The following is a 20,673-nucleotide window of genomic DNA, read 5'->3' as shown; positions in this document are numbered from 1 at the left end:
CACAAGTCTGCTTTCCCTGCTATCGTCTTCTGAGTACCTGGATTTGACCTCCAAGCTTTGTAACACTTTTTTAAAAAAAAAACATATGAAACCTAGAGTACACTAAATGCTTTACCCTTACCATCTCATTTTGTTCTCTCTTCCATATGACCCTTGGGTGTATAGGTTATAATAACTCTGTTTCAACTCCTATTACAGTTAGTGCAGCTGTGGGAATCTAACAGTCAACATCTACAATATCGATACCTACTGCATTCTTAATCAGGAGGAATGAGTCAAAGGAGATAAGTAGTTGAGGAGATTAGAAGACTTAACTGTCTCCATCTTAATAAATAAAGGCAACTTTTCTCTCTCATCACAAAGTCTGAGGAGCCATGTATATACATGCACAAGGAAAACAGTGCAGTCTTCTTTAAAACATAAGCATTTGAGTTTGAAGCTGGCTTTTGGGCATGTCCTTGGAGATCAAATTTAACTTAACCCCTGGAAAATGTAATGATTTCCCTTACTGTTCTGTAAATATTGCATGATAGTTACAGTTTAATAAATTTCACTCATCAGTTTATACTACAGATCTTATTTATTCACAATTGATTAAAACGGGAGGTGTTTCACAAATAGTAAAAGGGAAACATCTCCTAAAGATACATCACTGCTTTAGTTTACATTTCCCACAGCACAGCTCACCAGGTCTATAATGTATTTTTCACTCTCTAGTGTTTGCTCAAAGACTCTCAAACACAATATAAATTCCTCTGTCAAACCACACAATTATTTTTACTAATCCATTGAGAATGGCAGAAGCTGAAGCATTTGAACTGAGGTAGCCCGGTACAATAATCTAACAGTTCATTCAAGCAGGTGCAGGACGTGTTATGTAAATTTCAACTAACTTCTTTTTTTATGCATGAGCACCTCACATTAGTATTCCTCAGGCATAAAAGTCATTCCTTTGACAGTCACCACTAACTCGCCATAGCCAGTTATCACCAGAGTGGTATCAACCCATAGGTGCTACAAATGGAACATGTTTTCCTAACTACTTTAGTTAAAAGGACAATAGCCATAAAAGACAACCTGGGTTTAACACACAGAAGAAATAATCAGAAGTAGCAGCGTGGTGTTCCACAGCCACCACCAGCAGATATCCTTGGAGAGTCGGTCCTGCATTTGAAAGCTGTACATTGAAAATTTTCTTCTGAGATAAGCTTGAAGGGCCTTCCACAAAAACTCCAAAGACCAGGAGAACTCAAAGAGTATGGAGATCATCATTAAATTCTGGAAGTGAAAGTGTTTTTCCTATCCACAGTTCATTCTTATTTTAATTGAAAATAAGCATTGGAAGGTTTTGCCAGGGTAAAAACTTGTTAATTACAGAAGCTAGGAAGTCTTCACTTACACCTGTAAGACCTATTTATTATCCATGGTCCTAAACACAGACAGTGCAATCAGTCTTCACAGGCTTATAAGGCTGAGGAAGGCAGATCTGAGAAGGCAGCTTTCCCCACTGCTTGAGTTTGGGGGGGAAAAAAAGCCCTTCCACACATCAAACTTCATAGAATCAAACAGTATGGAGAAGTTCACAGAGCATCTTCCCTTAAATCTGGGCCACACAGGCTGTGAAAGTAGCATCATCCCCTGGCTGGAATAGCCTTCGCATACACCACTGCTGAGCACCACTGGTCTGAGTAGAGCAACAAAACATGTCCCACTGGTGTCTTACCTGCCTGTACCAGATACGTTTCATTACAGGGCTCCAGTTAAGTTGCTTATTGCAGAGTCACAAAGACACTTCAAAATTCAGCTCTAGCTGCCAGTCAGAAAACGGTGGTGTCAGCGCCATGAGTGCACCAACAGGCCTTAATGTCCCCAACCAGCACAACCTGGGGCCTCCCCCTACATGCCCTGCCCATGGGCTGGGGACTCCTGAGCATTCAACCCTTGCTTAAGTTGTATTTTAGTTGTACCAGCCTCCAGCCCTGTCTCTGGCCCTTGCCTCCTGGATGAGCCTTGGACCTACAGCATAGATAGCTTGTCTCCTGAGCCAAACTCTCATACATATGTTGTAGCTTGTCTCTAGTCCTGTCTTTGGCCCCATTTCCATTTGTTCCTGTCTGAGCTCCCTGGGTAGGCCTTGGACCTGGTTACAGACCCCATTGGACCCCCCCATCAGTGGGGGTCACCCTCCACTTCTGGCTCACCTTCTCTTAGGGAACAGCCAGCCTCACTGCTCCCTGACAGGAAGACAGACACTGAGGACAGTCCTGAGAAAGATCTCTGGTCCTTCCAAATTATTCTTATTATCCTGTCTGCAGCAGAAGACTCCAGCAGGAAGCCTAAAACTCATCTCAATACTGTATTATCAGCTGTACCCCACTGTTGTACTACAACCCACCTTCCCACCATCATAGCCATCACATGCCATTACTCCTTTACAAATGTTTCCCTTCACCAATGTGTTTCCAAGCACGAAACCATTCATCCACAGTAGAGGCTCTTCTCATCTAACAGACACCCAACAAGTTGTTGGAGAGAACCTTTCATTGATACCTGCACTGGATTGACCATCACCAGTAGTCACACCATTGTCTGGGCTAACAAAAAGACTCACAATGCCCGAAGTCCAGCATCTAGGGTCTAAAGTGCCACCTTACACTCCAAAGACAACAAACAAGCAAAATAACTGCATCTACTGCACTCGCTACTTCCCCAAGCAACCTCCACCACCCTAGACTCCAATGCATCTCCTAAAGACCAAGCTCCTGTCGCAACATACGCTTTTTACCTCTTAGTTATGGGAAAGTACAATTGGCACTGCCTGAGGTGTACAAGTTAAATCCAAACTCAGAAATATGTGATTTAAAAGGGGACATTGAAGATAAATAAGAGGAAGTGTCCTGTGTTGGGTAGGATGTAACATAAAAGTATATTTGTGAACAAATATCAAAGCGTTTATTGTTAAGACATTTTGAACAATTTTTAATTATCTAAACCATAGTTTTTATTTCAGCTGTGAATGTAATGTACTGTATTAAACTTAACAGTAGCAAGAGCAAAGGTTTATTAGCTAGTTTACAAAATCTCACAAAACAGGTCAATAAAGAGTGGGGAATGTCAGCTAAAACTGTGACTTACAGCAATACATGATTATAAAAAATAAATGGGTTTATGGGTTTTATATTGCTGTGCTGCATTTGAGATAAAAACATAATCCCAAAGGAGAAAAGTCTTTCCTGCATTGCACCATGGGTAGATCTGTGTTAAGTAGGCATAACACATTCCTGTCCTGCCGAGATAGCATTTTACATGCACTGAGTTTGGGTGTAAATGACCTTAATGAGGTTAGGTAGAAATTAGCCCTTGTGTAATAGGAATACAGGCCAGATACACACGATCTTTATTAAATTAATATATAAAAATATTCCTTCTAGCCATAGGAGCTAATTCTATCCTATATAGGTAGGTGAGTGAACAGCGGAGAGGCATATCACCCCACAGGTTTTCACTGGAATCCTCCCCAGTCCCAGTCCTCCCCAAGGAGAGGAGGATCACATCCCAAAGAACAGGCTTTAAAGGCTGTGTAAATATTCCTTCAGCTGTACAGCCATTGTGCTTTACTAAACACACAGTGTCCAGATATGCCAAATCTCGTGTGGGTTTCATTCAGCTACCTTGCACCTCTTGCTCTCTCATCCCAGCATCTGAAGGTGCTCCTTGATACCCAGATCAGGGCCTGGTAGGATCATAACAGCACTTCCCCTGGAGCTATTACTTATTGCCACCATCCGAGGCAAGGCTCCCTTAACTTCCCTTGACAGTTCATATCCTTACAGCAAAATTCCTCTCTATCAACTTACAGGCCATGTGTCCCCATCACACAGCCTGGAGTAGGAGTTTCCATGAACTGCCACTAAGCAAATTGAGAGGTGAGTGTTTTAGCATTTCATGTTATTGAGTTTGATTTTATTGCTTAAGATCCTATTTAAAAATTTTAAGCAATGCAGCATGGTATTGCTATGACAACTAAGTTGAGATATTTTGATGGTGTTTTTTGGTGTCTGCTTTGTCTAAAATACATGAATGTTATTTCAATTGAAATTACATTACAGAAAAATAAAGCATAGTGAACAAGCACACTTCATGTGAATCACCATGCTTCTTGCAGCTAAAATATGCAACATTGGCAGCAGCTAATGTGCATCACAGAAGTCCCCACTTTGGACAGTAGCAGTCCAGCAAAATGACCTACAAAAATCATTCCTAAATGACTATTGATTGTTTTAGAAGCATTACATTTATAAGTTGTATTTTCCAGCAGGAAGACACATTTATATATGTTCTATCTGAATCCACTGTCATTTGTCACCTCTCATTAAACAAGTAGGTTTGGCTCTTATCTGCACTTACATGACAATTCTCTCTAAGAAAAGGCAGGTTGGACTGGAAAGATTGGAGAGTTGTTTCAGAACCAATATCACGTGTGAATAAGAAAGGCCACTGAGCATGTTCCCAGTGTTGCAACAGATCCCCCCATACATTCTATGTATTTTATGACATGCTGAGTAGTTAAACCAAATTGTCTTTCTGGAAAACTGACAAATAGCCAGTCTTTGCTGCTTCTGCCTCTATACACTGTCCTTTGCAATTACAGGAATCAAACAGAACAGTACTAAAACCCCCTCCCTCCCTACAGCTGACTTGAGAAATACCTACATTCAAAATGCCACAAATTCCATTATCCCATTATTTTATACCAGCACCTGAGCTTCACTGCAGGTGAGAGACAGCCAGTCTCTAGGCATTCACATGTCTCCCTCTAATTCATGTTGGAACCAAAAAGACCCTCTAATGAAAAAACAAGCAAAGAAATAGTTATAACTATATTAAAGAGGCTTTGTTCCATCTGACCAATTCTAGCTGCTACCTCATAAGCCTTTACTTCCTATAGACTGACTTTTTAAAGCTGTACCCAGTGTCACTTGTTTTTACTGAATTTTAACTGACTTTATTGTAACATACTCTGAATCATTGGGGGGGGGGCGGCAGCGCACTTTCTGAAGTCACTCCTGAGTTGGATTACACACTTGAAACCTGTGGACTCCATCACATCAAAGACATTCAACATGGGCTAGTCACCTTCAAAAAAGCACCTTTCCCATCTTCTAGAAATTGTGGTATGGCTTCCCACACACAAAAAAAAAAGTATAGCAGAATATAGCAGTAATATTGCCAAGTAATTCCAGCATTCACTGAAATTATTCACAGTTTGCAAAGTACCAGTGAGAGAACAACCTTCAACACCTGCTATTGTACCTGACTAATATCAGCACATGGTTTTTCTTGTGTTCAGAGCTGTTAAGCCTCCTCAGCAAAACTGAACAGTTCTGTACCTGTGTTTTTCAGGGATGTATGGCTTAAATTCTGGTGTCAGAGCCTGGCTTTTAGGCACCAAAGGAGGCAATGACAGAGCGATTTGCAAAACTAGCTCCTGTTGCTTTTTTACAGTTTGCTACTGTGTGTTCTTCCTGCCTCTGAGGGAAGAGCTGGTGAAAATCTTTTCAGGGGAGAGAGTGAGATATACTTAAGAAATATGGTAATGATTTAAAAAATGCAAAAATTTTATTTCATAGCCAGGGGTTTCATTATTTATTTAGTAGCTAGTTCAATAATTTCAATAATTCTACTAGGACTGAACAACAGCTCCACTTCAAAAGAAAACCCACAAAAGCATTCACAAAACTGGGTAAATACAACTTTTTGTGCGTGTGCATGTGCTTGTCAGGGACTGTATCTTGAGTTATCCAGTGTTTGTTTAGCAGAATCTTATCAATGATTTAATGAGCTGTTTGTTGGGCAAGAATTTTCTAAGAGGAGATGCCACAGTCAGAGACACAGTTTAAAAAGAGAAACAGTTGAATGGTAACACAAAAAGGTTGAATTGTATCTTCAGAAACACATTTATGCATGCTTATTCACTTCCACTTACCCATGAAAACAATGCACAGTCAACTCATGTAAACACTAACCCAGAAGCATACAGAATTATTCAAAGTGTCATTGTGCAAGAGCTTAAATAGGCACTTACTTTACATAAGTGCATGCTCCTCCCATCCTTTTTGCGTATTAGTGCAGGCTTTGGGGGAAAGATGCCTTCAGGTACATTGAAAATGCACCACTAACGTCAAATTTGCCACTTCAGCTTTTTCAGGTTGATTTTTAAATTAACAAAACTGCTTAATTTTTAATATTTATGCTTTAGAAACACTATACTCGTGCACACCAACTGTAGTCCTCCTCCTCACAACTTCACATGTGAACTTTCTGTCTATCACATGATGCTCTCTCTAAAGCACCAGGTAATTCTGGCCAGAACAGCTCAGAGTGGTTCAGAAAGCAGCTGGGTGCGCAGCACAGAGCAAATCAATATAATTACTTTAGCAAAAGCTACCACCTATCCCTGTTACTTGTAGAAGGATAGGTAGAAAGATAAAACACATCCATAATGCCTCAAACATAGTGGCTCCTCTATCTTAATTTATTGGAATTCATTTTCATTTCCTGGATCCTACTGTGAATGCTTCCAATGGACTGCACAATAGCTACAGTTTAAATACTTTTTAAACAGAGAGTTGTTGCTCAATGTGAGGACATTGGTTGTTGGCATTGAGCATCTGCATTAGCTTGGTTTGTTTGTTAGCATTAAGCATCTGCATTAGGTTCCCTGCATGTATCCCTACAACTTTGACAGTTTGGAGTCTGAGAGCAGATGCAAAACAATTTACAGACCTTTAACAGTACTTGTTACTAGTGTTTGTTTTCTGCACATTCATGCTTGAGAAGAGGGCTGCCAGGACAACATCCCCAGGCACAGGGGAAGAAGCCTCCTAGAGCACCAAGGAAGGGACTGAGTGAGGAAGATATACAAGCAAGCTAGGACAGATTCAAGCATAGCTGAATTTATACTGAGGATCCTGTAACTTGGCAGTCACTCTTCATGCTGCCTTTTGGTCTTATTTGCCCTTCAATCTTTGCCACTCCTTAACGTTTGACAATGAGCATCCTGCAAAGGAAGCATCTCCCTGTCTCCCCACTCAGCCTCAGAGCATGCTGGTTTTCCAGTGGACAGTGCGGAGCAGAGCAGAAGTGGATGCACAGAGAATCACGCTGATGTGGAAACAGCCATAAGTTCTCCTCCAGAATAATTCAGCAGAAAGGAGCCAAATTTCTGAATATAGATAGGCCTTATGAATAAAGCAGGAAAGCCTTTTCAGTGAGAGCAAAAAAATGCTGTTTATTCTGGACATAACAATCTGGCAGTTCAAACATCTGCAGCTGTTTAAATGCACACTCACTTCTCCTCATACATTCCCTAGAAATACTGCACACTACATTGATATATTATATACACAAAGGCATTTACATGTGTAGGAGAGCAAATTCCTTTGAGAAGTCACTCTGCACTGCAGCATAAATACCATACCACTGAGGTGGAAGTTGTTAGTGTATCTTACCAGTAGGTCGGTCAGCGATTCCATCTGTCTTTTTGACAATTTGTTCACAGCTTCCCAATTCCCTTGCGGTTTCATGTCCAGTGAAAACCCTTGGAACGCACCATGATTGCAGGTTACCTTTTCTTCAGTGTTGTGCAAAGGCAAGCCATAGAGCAGAGGTTTTTTTCCATGAGGCCAAACGCACGTTCCTTCACAGTTTCTTCCTATCAGAGCTGATGAATTCCTGATTCAAAATTCAGAGCAGCTCCAGCTGAGTCCCTCAGCAGTGGCTCCTTTTTAAGAGGGGTTAAACAGCCTCACATCCGATTGGTTTCAATGGGAGATGAAGATGCCTGGCCCCCCATGTTTCAGGCACAAGATATACTGATAGCACAATCCAGTCTTTTTATTTTTGTTGCTTAAATCAAAGAAGTCAGAAATGAGGAAAACAGTTTTACTCCACCCCACCTTTCTGTGCCTCTCCCTGTCAGCTCCTCATATACCTTGGTAGCAAAAAGAGCTGTGTAATGCCAAGACAAGAGGTGGCAAGATCCAGATGACATGAAAATAATACGTACCACAAAAGAAATCCTCAGAAAAGTTTCATTCATGACATCCGACAGAGATGCCAAAAAAAGCTTGCTAAAGCACCAGTCTTATTTTCTTTCCTGAAAAGTTAGGAGCCTGTACAAGCAAAGTGACTGCACATTTTAAACAGATTCAATATCCTTCTCAGGACTCCACTTTCCTTAGGCAGTTGAGATTGCAAAGAGCTAAATTCTGCTCTCACCATCTTTGGGGGACCCTCATTGAATTCAGTAAGACAGCAGATAGGAATATAAATACAGCTTTTGGCCCACCCATTTCAGTGAGGATTTTGAGCACAGCACGCCTAGACAGACAAGCAGTTTACTTATTTTCATTTCAGTTCTTGGTCCTCTACAGCAGTGTTCTCCAATGTGGGGAGTGCATACCCCAAGGCGTGTGCAAGACAATCCATTGGGGTGCAGGAAGAATTTTTTTCTGTACCCCAATAAAATTTAAAGATTTTTTAAAATTGTGTTTATTTAATCTTTAGCTCATCCTTTTTTAATATCTATATTTGTGTACACTTTATGATGTATGTATTACTACAGTAGCACATATATATAATTTATAAATAAGTATGCATATATTGGGGGTGCATGCTCAAAAGCTTGTTACTGATAGGGGTTTACAATAAAAAAAGTTTGGTGACCACTGCTCTACAAGTGTTGTTATGGTTTCCTTGAGAACACTATCACACCAAGTTATTTTGCTAGGATTCATAAAATTGCTTTTCAAATACTATATCTAGTAATTAGTACTTTGATCATTAACCTAAGCCCTATGAAAACAACAACCAAAAGAACTGCTTCTGTGGACATGTCCTCTTCCTTCCTTTATGAGTCTCCAAAACACAGAACAAATGCCCCCCAATTCACTGAAAAAGTTATCATGAATAGCACATATAATGCCGTATTACATGTTTGCAGAATGAAAAGGGGAAGGAAGAGACTGGAAGTATGTCCACAGGGAGCACACATTATCACAACTCTGGTTTCCAGAAGAACGTGGTTCACAACAGCTGCCCACACAAAATTGAACGGGGTACAAATAGGGTGCAAAACACCCATGTGCCAAATGAAAGATCTCATGTGATATATTTTAAATATCACCTCCAGGTAACCCTACTGGTGTTGTACTATTTTAGTCTGTACTTACATACGCCTACACAAGCTGTTAAAATTATTCCCTTTATATTGATATTATGCTGAATTCAGCCTCCTAAATCTTACCCAAACAAAATGTTCAAGGATGATATCACCAGTGAGTGAAATCCTAACGAGTCCAAGTGGGCCAAGATTTCACCCCTAGAGCTCTTGAACATCCCACTCTCAAAGGGGAAAGGGGAAATGAATGCGTCTTAAGGTTATATTAAAACAATACCATTTATAATAGCTCACTGTTCAAAATATTTACTAAATAATAGTGTGTGTTGTTTTATGCAAACTTCCTTTTTTCTTTAAAAAACATTTTTAATGCTTCAACAGTGTATTACTAAATAAACTGACAAAACATCTCAGAACTAACATAAACGTGCAATTTTAATGCCTTCTAATCACACAAATCAGCACAAGATTTTTGTACTTGTGCGTGACCTTCTTCAAATTATCCCTCCATTTTGGCTGAATCAGAATGAGCGTGGGCTATTTGATAAAAAACACTAAGTGTGTGAAATGAGGGGCCCTCATCGCTTCTGCCAGACTCCTCTTGACAGAATGATGATAGAAGCACCACATCCCTGGGAGAGTAAATGCAAACTGACAAGAGATGAGCCTTTAGATGTTGAATATAATCTTGAATTGTGCTTGAAGTGTCTTATTATCTTGTCTTTTGATGTCTGAAGGGGTGGCTCATTGTTAGAAAAAGGAAAGCCCTTGCACATCTTTGCCATCTTTAAAAATTGTTTGGCCTTTAACAACTGCTTTTCCAACTAATGTCCATTTCTCCTGACAATAAATATGGCAGGTCGTCAGCAAGTGACAAACAATTTACTTTACATGCCAAGCTTTTATGGTTTTTGAGAGCTCATGTGGAAGCATATTTTAAAAAGCAGTAGGAAATTAGCACCATTACAAATGTTAAGACGGCTGTGTGTGTGTAGTTCACTGTGTGGTTATTCATTACTGCTACGTTTCTGTTCTAAAGTCCTGTCTTTCCTGTATTCAGACTGCTGTTAAAGTTCTTTATTTATCATTGACTAAAAATAGTCAATGAAAAATAAAGAGCAAGAAGCAATTTTCTTCCGCTCTAAAAAAAAGCACTATTATAGATACAGTACATGGGTAATGCATAAAATCATATTTATTAATCAAAAAGAATCAATATCAGTAGTGGTATGGCACAGTTTACCTGTATTGCAGACCCTCACAATCACATCACTGTTTTTTTCCACCTTCAACCAGCTTGACTTTTTTTTTTTTCTTTTTTTTCCAAACTTAAAAGTTTAATGACGAATCAGATCAATATGATTCCTTAGCAACTAAATCACAGGCGCACTAGTTTTTCCTGTCACAGCACCAGTTTTGCGAAAGCAGTCTCAAGTTCTTTTTTCAGGCCTCCGTCACTCTGAGAATCCATAAGAATTCTCAAATGGATCATAAACTGTTACAGGGTTCAGGTTATTGTATCATTATAAAAACGTATTGATACAGTACAGATGACAAGACATGCAGCTCTTGTGCTAGTCTATTACAACCATCTGAATACCATAAGAAATATCAGATATAAACAAAATAAACCAGTTAGCAGTAAGCTGTCTTTTAGGGAACCCTTTTTTTTTTTTTTTTTTTTTTTAAACTGTTTTAACCTGGTTTGAAATACAGCCGTTATATGAACCCACAGAAAAGAAAATACAAAATCAGAAGAATGGGTTATTAAAAATAAATAACCAAAAACCTGACCAGAGCCTAAAGATTTAATTTTTTAAAAAAACATTGCAAGAAAAGGCCTGATTCTGCTCCTTCTGATAAGCATGAATGTTTTACTCCTGAGTTTTCCGACAGAGTATAAAACAAAACCCTCCCTCCATCTCCCTTCCAGTACAACCCCAGACAGCCTCACTGCCACTGCTAGGAGGATACACTGTGTGTTGTAACACACCAAAAGCACACCAGCCTTTACACCAGACAGGGGTCTGCCACCACATGCAAGCTTGAAATATGTAAAGTGCTATTCAAAATACACCAGCCATCATTTTACATAAATGAGATAACGGCGATGTGAGAAAGGCTCAGCCTCCAAACTCAATCCCTTTGAGGTCCAGGGTCACAAGCTGGAGTCCTGCAAATCCAAAGTTGCTCATTGACTAGGACATCTCATCTGAGTAAACCTTTGCATCATCTGGTCCTTTTATTCATTGCCTCATAAAAGCAAAGAGATGTGGGGGCTGGGGGAGAGTGAGCAGGACCAGCTGATTGAAAGATTTTTTTTTTTTTTTGTCAGCAACTGTTATGAGAAGGTTCACTGTGCTGTATCCATGCAGTTAAAATAAGGAGGCTCTGAAAGCAATGCATCAAATCCCAGCAACAGAGCCACACAAGAGTTTCCTTCACACTCTTCATACCAGGGAAAAAAACCACAACAACTCAAATGACTTATGCAGATGCTTTTCTTGCTGGATATTATAATTAAATTTACTTTGCTTATGAGAGCAAAGTAGATTCAATTAGTAGAAAAAATATTTTAAAAATATTTTCATTTTCTGCTTTCTTCCAGTTGTAAATTTCATTTTTCCTTCAGAGAGATTTGTGACTTGCTGTCCCAAATATTTATGATTTCAGGCAAGGAAGCATAAGAAAGGAGGAGAAATATCAAGCCTGTACATTTACAATCACTTTTGAGTTCATATATACCTGTCCAATTTCCCCCTCCCATCTTAATCACTGCTGATTTTTCTCATCATGTTTTTGTTTCAGCAGTAACTACCATTTATGGTCCTTAATTATTTTTGAATGCCTAATTATGATAATTCGCTCTATGTGTCCCATAAACATCCCCTAAAAACTTCTCCACCTTTATGGAAGCTTTACATAGGTTCCAACACGGACACACGGTCTCTGCCCTGCAGCAGGTCAGATGCCGTTCCTGCCACAGCTACTGCCTGTTTCCCCACAGCAAAACAGCAGAGGTGGAGTTGCAGAGCCTTTGCAATACACACACATACCTGCTCGGCGTAACAGAAACCCACAGTAACCCTGGGACTGGTTCAATTATTCATCTTTTGTTAAATATGAAGGCAGCATAATTACAGAGTGGTTGCTCCTTCCTGTCAGCATGTTTGCTTGGCGGATTTTAGCTCCAGAACATGGGAAGCCGTAGAACAGTGACCACGTTAGAGAGGTGGAGGCCACAGACTGGCATGCAAGTATTGATAGGACGAATACCCTGTTGAAATCTATGGTCTTCCTGCGTATGTGATGGACGGTCACCTGAGACCTGTCAGAATCTGGCCTCATGTTTATTCAAATACTGAGCAAACATGACATCTCTACACGATGTGAATAATTCCTAATTGTATGCAAAAGAAAATACAAAAACTGCCCCATATTGTATTTGCTCAAGAGATTAGACTGAATTCAAACGATCTTTCTTTCTTTCCAGTTAATACTGCGCTATCTCAAGAAATAATTACACATACTTAATAGTACAATATATTAAAGTATGCCTTAAGGTATATTTACTGAAAAGCAATTCTGGCTTCTTGATTAAACACAGGTTTTAGATCATCCTCTTCAAGGAACAAACCCCTCCAAACACTAAGTTTCAAACAAAGCCAGAAACGTAAAGCAGACCTCGACAGCACGGAAGCAAAATGCACTCAAGTAGACCTGAGCAACAACTGCCTGTGCACAGCTGTATATGCTTCCAGCTGTGTGCACACACCAACAAGCAGAAGAAGAGAGGGGAACGGCTCCAAACCTGGCTGTAAGGAAGGAGAGGGGCAGAAAGGAGAGGGGCAGAAAGGAGAAGTGGCACTGTTGTTTTTACTGACCCTCTACTTTACAAGCCTTGGCATTTGTGGTGAGAATTACAGGCTAGGCTGTGCATCCAGTGTGATCTGGGAGAGGACTACCTTTATCTTCTGCTGGAAGGCAACTGACTGCTAATAATTCTTTATTCAACAACTTAAAAACAAGATTTTAAAAAGCAGGACTATGTTGGATAGGAGAATGAACTAGAAAATGAAAATGACTTAATAGAATCTCTAATGGTCATCAAACCATACAACTACCATCTGAACTGAAAAGCACAAAGATGTTTTTAAAAGCTAGTATTAATGCACTTCTATAAACTCCATGCTAGTTTTCAAAGAAGTAATCTAATGATAGATTGCTGTAGTGAATACTGTTCTTAATATAGGAAAACCTTTATCTCTTATTTATGGAACATTAGAATCTTCAGAGTAACATGGAATTGTTTTAGGACTCTGATTTTTTTAATTGCATTAAAATAATTTACATTGTATTCCAGTCACACTGGCTGATAATTTTTTTATATATATAAAATATATATATATATTTAACTTTTGTAATCACTTTCAAGTAGCATGATTGCTCAGTTTTCTGAAATGTAACATTTTCCTTAAGACAACTTCAAACTGTTCAGGAATTAAAATGATGGTTTACCTTTCCGAAAAGAAAGGACATCTGATAAGAAAAACAAACCTCCCACTCTCTCAACAACTCTTCTTGTATATTCTAAAATAAAAACAGAAACCCAAACTACTTTTAGGAATAGACAAGCAGTAGTTTAGTGTTAAACAAACACGTTTTAGAGTGGCAGGGGCGTGGGTTATGCATTGATTTGGTAGATGTAGATATCCCTGGAATATCTAGAGAACGAACCCAATTTCAGTCTCTCTGAAAAAAGCAGGTTTTATTTAACCAGACGAGATGACCTCTGCTTTCAAAGTAAAAGGGCTTAGTCCTGCCTCCAAGAGCATCAAAGCAGTATCACAACATAAAGCAGGACATGTCACAATACAAATCTTCCTTTGTTTCATACCGATATTGATTTTGATTTTTATACGGTGGAAAAAGATAAATATGAGACTTTACGCTAACAAATATCAAACCATTTCCATGACAAAATAATATTCCTGTTGAAACCCACAAATTATGACACATTTAATTTTATCCTGCTTTTGCTCCTGGTTCAGCATTAATTTTCTCATTTTTTATCATTTTAATGTAACTTCTACCACTGAGCTCATCAGAAATGATTTTGTAACTAGCAAAAAAATGTTATTTTGGTAGTACTAATGGTAGTACTAGCGGTAGTCACATAAAAAGTCAGAAAATAAACCATTAATGGAAGAAACATTAATATACTAAATACACAATTAAATCAAAGTATAAAAAGCCACCCAAAAAAAGGGACGACAGATGATGGATGCAACAGAAGAAACAGCTTAGCAAGGAAAAAAGAAGAACCCACAAATGTCAGAAAGAACAAAACCTAGGAAGACAACACAACAAGGAAAACCAAGTGCTACATAGGATATTAAAGAGAAAAATGATCCACAGGAGAATGGCAACTGTTACTATGAGCTTCCTACAGCTACCTCTGCCTTTGGATATTTTTAAAAAATTTATTAACCTGACAGCAGGAAACTTTATACAGATTGCCCCCTGACAGGGTGCCAGCTTCGTATAAGCACTTGCTATCTCTTTATTTAGCATAAGGAAATCAAGAGAGGTGTTAAGTGGTGCCATGTGCACATTTGGGCAAATCTAACTTCGCCTCTGTCTGCCTCACCTGCACATTTCCATGGAGAACTTGTTTAATCATGTGAAGTCCAATAGAAACATCCATTTCTCCTTCCTTCTCTTTTCTACGTTTGCTTCCTTTTTAATGTGCAAGTGTCTGATCTATTATTAATCTCAAAACACAAACTGGCAAGGATCTCAATCAAAGAAAGTAACAGTTCTTTCACAAATTACCTGTTTACTGTCTAGTAGCCAGCAAGTCCCCTTTGAAACATCCAGCCATTTATGTTGCTTTTAAACAAGTTTGTTTGTTGTTATTTTTATAACTTCAAAGACAGGGAGAAGAAAGATTAACTAATTAAAAATAAACTATTTGTCATTCAGTCGTACCAATTACATACTAGGATTTCACTCTTTTTTCCCTTCCCTCTCTAATGTTAGTTATTCTGTATATAAATAGAGAAAATCAGACTTCAAGCCTCATTTAAGAAACACATAACATACACTTAGGTCAAAAAAATTTAGCACAGAAGTAGTTAGAAATTCATGAGAACAAACAGAATTGTCTTTAAAAAAAAACACAATTAACTTTCTCAATACTCAAAATAGCTTTTGTTGTTTGTTTGCTTTTTTTAAATAGGCTGTCTTTGTCACAATTCAGGCACAGCAATAAGAGACTGATTTATTTCCATACAAGCAAGGGAATTTATAAGTGGGGCTGCAATATTTGCCCTTCATCAGCCCAATATTGCTTTCATCGAAGGTTAAAGGAGTAAGACTCCAGTCTCCTCAGAGTTGGAATATGCATGCTAGCATCGGTACCACCACTGCCTGAACTACCTGAAAGACCTAGGCACAGCAGGAACGCTGAGCTAAGGATGAATTTTCTATCTTACCACTGCATCGTGCTTTGTGTTTAAATAGTCGTAACATCTTTTTAGGCTTTAATGGGCGTTTACTCCCCATTCACAAGTGCATCCCCCACTGACTTCGGTAAGAACTCCGCCAAGGAATCAGACAATAACATTATTCAGAGTAGTTATTCAAGTCCCTAACAGTTTGCAAACACCTATTTTAAAATGCTCATGTCGAATATATCCTTCAGAAATAACAGTCAATCACATAGCTAGATCTTCGGCTTCTTTGAAAACTTATTCATTAATTGAGCAAGATACTACTACATTTTAGAAAATGGATTTACAAGCCTCTATAATGACCTGGTACTGTAAACATACCACCCATTAACGTTCCTCATTGACACAGTCTTTGTAATGAAATAGTGCTTCTAATCCACAGATTACTTGCTTTAATAAAAGTATCACACATTCAGGCACTAGCAGGATCGGTCCTATGGCCCTTACGGATGGCATGGATAACCGATAGTGTGTCAGAACAAAGCATCCACAATGTAGAAATTAGTAAATAAAATTATGTGAAGAGACAGGAATCTTTATACGCAGATTAAACATATTTCAAATGTTTGCTGCGTCTAAAAAGAAGGCTCTGTTTTTAATATTGAGACCATTTGCGCCATGAACTTCCCTATCAGAACAGAAACATTCACTAGAGCTTTAAAATGCAGCAAGAGGGACAAACACAGATCGCTTTCTTTCACTGAAATTACCAAACCTTACCAAAGTGTTCCTGACGGGCAGAGATCTTATAGGCCTTCAAAATTTGAGGATATAACCAAAACACTGAGAATCATCCTTAAATACACTGATGAAAGGAAAGCTTTTAGTCTGAAGGCCTTTTTTCCCCCCACAGGCTAGATATGCTGTTAATGACGATAATGTGAGCTTCCTCACAGCAACCTGGCAATGACCTCTGCTCTGACCTGCAGAGACCACTGTCTCAAGAGGTAAAAGACAATTTAGTCCTTTATCCTTTGTAACTGAAATTACTCCAGTGCCATAAATTCTAATCAAGGCAACTCCGATTTAAAAAAAATAAATAAATAAAATGGATAATGTATGTTTCCTTAAAGAGCAATACAAGGGATCTACTAGCAAAACACAATCAGCTAGAATCAACTTCTATTCTGTTCCGCTACAGCATTATACGTGTATGCTTATATAGAAAGATGCATTCAGTTCTGAAACATGGGTAACAATATGGGAAAGGAAAACAAAATCCCAATGCCAATGCAGGGGTTTGAAAATAAACCCTTGTTTATGGAAATGTGTGCAGATTCATTTAACTTGCATATTCCCACTCTGTATTTCAAGCATATGCAGCATTATGAAAAAAGCAAAAAACCAGTAGTGAACTAAATGAAACCATAGTCTTTGGATCCAGCACAGCAAACGTAAGATTTCGTTTCACTGGAACAAAACCTTGCCAGCAAAAAAAAAAAAAAAAAAAAAAAAAAAAAAAAAAGGTTAGCAGTCAATTTTTTGCTGTCCTGCAATTATTAAATAGGAAACACTTGGGCTCCACAATTATTGGCTTGGTCTTGCACTCACTATATACTTACAGCTTTATTTATTTATTTCAATAAGTTTGATGCATAGAACTACAAGCTCGATCTCAAAGAGCAACTTTTATAATACAGTAAAACTACCTTAACATTCAAGTGCATTCCCGGCTTTCTTTTCACCATCATCTAATTATGTCACAAATTACCTTCAATTAAGGATGAATTAAGGACTGGATCTAACTCCAGGAAAGCCAGCCTCAGTCCACAGGGGCTTTTGGTGCTTGGACTAGCCACTTCTTTCCTGGGATTTTTCCTGTACAGAGAATTTTATGAACAACATATCCCTGGTGTCTATACCAACTTTTGAATCTTAACAGTTATAATATTACACAGCTAAACATAAAGGGTTTTTTTTTTCTTACTAAGATTTTTTCAGACCAGTACTTCACAACTCATTCTAAACTTGTTTAAAGATATTGTGTAAAATGGCAACTAGGATTCATTAACTTAGGATCAAATCCCAATGTGTTTATTCAAGAGAAGCTACTACTTAGCATTAACAAAAGCTTTCTCTAGTAAGAGCTGTGGTATTTGGCCTGGTTTACTATTTTGAAGCATATTGCAGAGCAAGACAAGTTGATCTGAAAATGACACCGCCAGGAATGTCAACAGCCAGACTCAGTTTCTCTGTTTCTTAACTACAACATAGGATTAAAATAGGAGATACTGTTTCACAAATATTTTAAAGAGTAAATAATAGACCACAAGATCTCTTGCAAAGCAACTTCACCTCATATAGAAATCCCAGTTTTGCTGAGCAGTAACTGAAGCACTGTAGCTGTGCTAACTCCACACTTCAAAACTGTACTTCTGAGCTAATGTGTTTCAGGATAGAGTCCTTTACCAACATGTTGCACTTCAGAAAGTATTCTTCACCATGTTTTTTACTCCCTTCTTTTTCACATGATTCCAGTATCAAAAGTCTTGTGCACACAGGTATGCAGATTCCAAAAGTCCACTGATATAAATGCACAAGTGGAGGATTACAGATGCAAACCCCCAGACTACAGGACAGCCTCTTCTTTCAAGAAAAAACCCAAACAAACAAACAAACCAACCAACCCCAATCACCACCACCACCATCAAGAGAAAGCAAGCAAACAACAAGCAAGCACAACCCCTCTTAATCACAGCTGCTCCTGTCATCACTCACAGGTAACAACTGCACTGCAGTGACAAAGTGCATCTTCCCAGACACCTGTGCACCAGTTTTAGGTGGGAGCTATTTCAGATCATCAGAAACTTATCCCAGCTCGTGCTGCTATTTCTGAGTCCCAAGGAGCCGCAGCATTCACCTGCTTTGTCACTGATAGCAAAGCACCCATAAAAGAAACAAAAGTTTACTGCATAACTTCCTAAGTCAAAAGTAAGTATAATTAATTGTACTCCTGCCCTTTCCTCACCTGCAGCAGGGACTGTTGTAGAAGAGGTGCCATTTTTATAATTAATTGTGCTATCTGCTACCAAAACAAAAAATAAATACCCACTGTTTCTATGGTATGCAGTGAAATACCAAAACAAGGAAGTTTGAGAAAAAGGAGGTGGATTTTAGGAAAAGGTACAGGTGAGCAATGCAGGTCCTTGCAGAAATAAACCCATCCATCAAAAGAAGCTAAGCAGAATGTGTCCGGTGAGAAAGAAGAAAGCTCTTCACATCTAATCATTCAACTCTGTTCATCTATATGAAAATAAGACTCGTGAAATATTGCTAACATCAACAAGACACTCAAATACTGGTCATTCATTCCAACTAAATCAGCACATGATTTTCACAAATTTTTCAAAACCCATGAAAGCAGCAGCGTAGAAAAACTTTGTTCTCTATGGACCTGTCTCCTCCCCATGACTTTCTAAAATGCTCCTCCCTCTCCTGCTTAACAGATTTGGGGCAAATTTTCACACAGCACGTATTAAATGTTCTATTGTAAAAATAAAATTATTATATCTGATCACATGAAAGCAAGCTGGAGGAGAAAACTGTCAATCTCTATGCCATCACATGTCAATAAGTCCACGAATAATTTAATTTCGGAGACTGCAAAGAAAGGCCCAAAGTATGCATTCCTAACATGCTATTCATAACATTAAACAAAGAGAAACAGCTCTAGAATAATGCTCCATATTTATGTATCAAAGCTTTAAACAAACTACACATAATTATTTTAAATGTTTACTGCAAATCTATCTTAAGGGATGCATCCATGACATAAAGGCTAATCATCTTTATTTTAAATTTGCTCAGTTTGATCCTCAAATGTATCAAAATAGCCCCATTATCCTTTCTTTTATGTTCCCAAAGTTACTAAAATTAACTGACAAGGGCTGCTGCTAAAAGATCTGTAGCATCCGTTATAATTGTAACAGAACCTCGATAAATGGTACATAAGTTCATACTGAGGCAATTGAACTATTTCACCTACTTTTGTTTACTTGGGAACATGTTTTTAGCAGTATAAGAATCAGGCTAGCAAACATCTTACACTCACCAATAGAAAAAGCACAATATATTAATTTGTAGCTTTTTCATTAGTGCTTTTAGGGACATAAATTATATTTGAAGTTCAGAAGCAGACAAGATATTGTTGCACATCATTTCTATATCCCACACGGCAACTCTAATGAAAGTGTCTGTGTATATTTCACTATCACTGCAGAGCATCCAAATGACAATGGCTCAAAAAAATATCCTGCCTTTTATTACACGACTTGCCTGATCTAAAACCAAACAAACAGACATTTCACTGCCTTCAAATTAAAAGTCCATTTTTTGTTTTGTATATGCCTTGCTATATTTAATAGATCCACCTTAAACATTTGAGCAAATAAAATACAGAAACACAGCTGAAGATATTTATACTACTCTAGACAACTAATAGCCCTCTGAATTTTAGTCATTACAATTCTTCCCTGGATGAAATGGGCTAAAACAATTATTATATGCTTTCTGAAGATTCAAACTGCTAATGGAAATTATGCTTTCCATGGAAACAAAGATTACTAAGAGGGTGCTTAAAAATGGATGTGATATTCAGTAATGGTCATTACTGTAATCCAGAAATTAAGTTTTAGGATTTTAAAATTATTATTATTTTCCCATATCTGTAGTGAAGTTGTTTAGTAAAACATTTTGTGCTATATCTTTTAGTAAGGGGTAAAGAACATTTTAAAAGAAAATTGTATCTATTCTTTTGTTTAAAAAAATCTTGCAGCTCTTACTGTAGCTGGAATACTGAAATCTGAACACTGCTACAGATTTCCTTACAGATTATGAAATCAAAACTTGAATCTTAGAAAATGGGCTCTCACCCTCTCTCCCTTAAAGCTGCATTCCCTTTAAACAAGATCTTTTTCCCTTCAACTTCCACCTATAGGATCATGTAAAATAAGGAAATTCTCCATTTCTGTTAAGGTT

General features: G+C 38.2%; 1 protein-coding gene across 1 annotated transcript in view; it reads right to left on the bottom strand.

Moving 5' to 3' along the window:
- POU6F2 (POU class 6 homeobox 2) overlaps positions 1–20,673 on the bottom strand; it is a 320,325-nt gene that overhangs the window by 238,263 nt on the left and 61,389 nt on the right. The gene's annotated exons all lie outside the window — the stretch shown is intronic.

The sequence above is a fragment of the Mycteria americana genome, chromosome 2 (assembly GCF_035582795.1).
Source record: "Mycteria americana isolate JAX WOST 10 ecotype Jacksonville Zoo and Gardens chromosome 2, USCA_MyAme_1.0, whole genome shotgun sequence".
Taxonomy (NCBI): Eukaryota; Metazoa; Chordata; class Aves; order Ciconiiformes; family Ciconiidae; genus Mycteria; species Mycteria americana.
The sequence above is the reverse complement of the archived record's forward strand: the minus strand, read 5'-3'. Positions and strand labels throughout refer to the sequence as shown.